Raw genomic sequence first — 3,528 nt, 5'->3', positions numbered from 1 at the left:
AACAACCTTGATCGATTTGCATCTCTAGCTTAATCCTTCGATCGTGGAAACACGAGATGGTTTAACACGAACCGCAAATGTCTCCGTCGATTTTAATTTCCATTATCATTGGAACGAAAGCACGATTATACGTGATCGTAACAACTTTGCGAGTTAAAAAATCCGTTACACGATCATTTTGTTAGTTCTGTAATTTCTAGTGTACTTGCGCGTGTTAAATCACAAACGGTGTGATTATTACGTGTGAATAACTGCGGCGACATATCTGCTCCGATGAAAGGAAAAGTTCCGCACGGCAGCATGACGCGTTTTAATGAATCGTGTGCTCCAACTGCAATTTGCGCCATAGAGAACGAATCTGTGTGTTCGCCGTTAATTTGGAGCGGCATGATAATAAGACGAAACCAAACGGTGATTGCAATGAATTACTGCGAACATTTCATTAGCGTTATTAATTACAATCCATTGTATTCGCTAATGAAGTCGTTAAACACAGATTATTAGCTACGGCTTCGGCTTGTTGTATCGTTACCTCTATTACGTGCTGTATTCTATTATATTATCTTAATTCCGTATAAAGGGAACACGCTGTTACCAGCGAACAGCGCAAGCAGATACGTCGTATACACGTAACTTTCATTCGCGTGATCTGTCGAAACAGTAGCACCGAGAAAATTAACTATTTATTTATTTCGCGTGAATTCATAAATGAAACGAAGAATGTAACGTTGAATAAATTTTGAAACAACACCGCCGATTCACTTGGTTAATGTTTAACTTCTTTCGTAAAAATAAGATGCAGATAAATTATACTGTTTCGTAATATTGGTAGATGAATCAGCCTGAATCTAAGTAATTTTCTACAACAAACACGCGTACGACATTATGCAAATGCGTGTACTGGATGGTAACGCAATTTACAGACAATTTTCTTTTAACGCCTCGTTCTCGATTTCTTCTTCCGCCCCGTTTTCTCCCAATCTGCTCTGATTTCCTCTGTTTTTCTTCTTTCCGTCCAATCTTCCAACGCTCTCACTTTCCAGCCATGTCTTTTTCCTTCCCCTTCGTTTATTTCTGTTACCCGAGGCCGTAATAAGAGAACCGATTGCAGACTACAAGAAAATTGTCTACAATTTATGATAACCTTCCGGCACAGCGTACTTACTTGGCACGGAACAAATAGGCTTTCTTTGTGGTAAAAGTCAGCTTCTTGCGTTTAAAGGATCAGACACTGCGAAAGGAACGCTTGCCGCGCCCTTTATACTTCCAAACCTGTGCACGTGTTTTTAGAATCGAAAGTCTGTGACTCAAAAGTTACCTTCTCCCGTTGAAACTTTCCTAGGAAAATTACTTCGAGAATCGGAATTATTCGACCTTTTATACGTTATAATTTTCACGTTTCTCAACGTTTCTGTTCCAACGTTTTCCTTCCGCCATCCGTGTGACATTTATGAAATAAATTAACACAAAGCCGCAGGACGTTGTAGGCGCGACAATATGCAAATTGGACAAAATGCAGATAGGATGGTTCCAACGCGCGTTTCGCTTGCCCAAGCCTCTGACATTAATCAGATTGCAAGATAAAGCGGCGGTGGTTCGCGGTCGATTTTCACAATTTCGTTTTTCACGGCAAAAGGAGACCGGAATGCAGCAAAATATTGCACACGCGTTGCAACGCGAAGAGAAAGCGTCTTGTTATAGGACAATACGTAATTCTATTTCCTGTAAGAGGTGCCTGGCTGATTATATTAGATCGTAACATACGAAATAGTCGCTTGAACGCTTCGTATTCTTTCGATCTGCGTTACGTTACTTATTTCTTCGACGTATTTCGTAATAATCTAATAAATCGTAATTTTCTACTGTTTCGATCCTTTCAACGTCATTCTGCAATACTTCTACGAAAAACGCGACAAGATATTTTCAGATTCGTGAAACGAACGAAAATGGGAATTCTCGCAGGAACAGAACGCTATAATTTCTCGCTTTTGTTTCACCAATGACGCGTACAACGGTGCCAGAAACAGGAGAAAAAAATATCTGTAACAAAGCAGATTCGTGTTTGCAAACGTTTCCAGAAGTTTCGTTCTTTTTTCTCTCCTTTTTTTTTTAGAGGGCTTTTTTATTCTTCCTTTCTTTTTTTTTTTTTTTTACCAACATTCCGTACGGTTCGAGTTTATTGGAGCGAGTCAGTTTCTCTGGATTCTATCTGGCATCTAGCCGAAAAATAAATAATGCATGGGGAGTCACTGCGATTTTCGACGAGAACGAATAGAAAGCGATGAAAATCGCCACGTAACCCAATCAGATACGTTACTTAACACTTTCTAATATTTCCTAGAATTTCGTATTAAACGATTCTATGAAATTAGACTAAACTTCTAAGCTACGGTACACCCGAAGAGAGAGAAGAGGAACGACGAGTTTGCAAACGTGAAAACAGATTTTATTTGGCAAACCTGGCAAATTCCATCTTACGATATTTGGACGAATAACAGAAACACGCTGAATATCAAAATTTCATTGTTCGCAACATTGTTTCGTACACACTGGCTACCGCTGGATGGATTTATTTGAGAATTTGTGGTATATCATAGATTTGCCAGAATTTATAGTATCGCAGGTATTATAGAATTTATGGTATTATGGGAAGAAGGAGGAAACGAATCGAGCTTTCGGGAAGCATCGATCGATACCGTGCATTCTATAGCACGTTTGCTTTCAACCATTAAAAAAATCGATGGATAATAATTCGTAAAATCCATAAATCGTAAATTTCGTTGAAAGGAACTTTTTCCTCGACCATCGTAAATTTTCAGTGGCATCATAGATAGTGATCGATACGCGGAGGAAAAGCACCAAAGTCGGACGCAGATTTATGACAGTACGTATCGAAAAGAAACGAAAGAAATTATGAGACAAAGTAAAAACTGCTGGAGAAACGGAGAATGTGAAACTTACTCGCTGTAAGTGACTTGGACGAAACTGTTCGAATAACGTTCGAATTAATTTTTATGGATTGGATGTGGAGGAAATTTCTAGTAGTAAATAAATATCTATGCAATTTACGACGAGGGAATGTTTGTGAACACATGTTGAACGTTGCAACACGATAAGATAAACACGAATATCGTGTAATCTTTAATAGATTCTAATGATCTCAATGTGATAGCACTTGAGATAAACTAGGTAGCCGTGACGAATTATTCAGTTACAGAGATATACTACTTTGAAAATTGGAGTGCAATTGAATTAACGTTAGATTGAGATTTATCTACTTTGCGAATAACGTGAAATTAAATTATCTGGACTAAGGTACGATTTAATACTTGTTTAGCGATCAAAACGCGAATTTAGCGAATTTTAGCGAATTTCGTAAATGAGCCACGAAAGAAAATTCTGCTAAGACGGAAAGCACAGGTACAATAAAATCCTCAGAGTCCTTTGTAAAAGATTCGACGCAGCTCGACCGTTTGCGTTCCGTTTACAAGAGACAGATAGAAGGAACAGCAAGAAAGAAGTCATTCG

The sequence above is a fragment of the Bombus flavifrons genome, chromosome 12, assembly GCF_040668555.2.
Source record: "Bombus flavifrons isolate JBK064 chromosome 12, iyBomFlav1_principal, whole genome shotgun sequence".
Taxonomy (NCBI): domain Eukaryota; kingdom Metazoa; phylum Arthropoda; class Insecta; order Hymenoptera; family Apidae; genus Bombus; species Bombus flavifrons.
The sequence above is the reverse complement of the archived record's forward strand: the minus strand, read 5'-3'. Positions refer to the sequence as shown.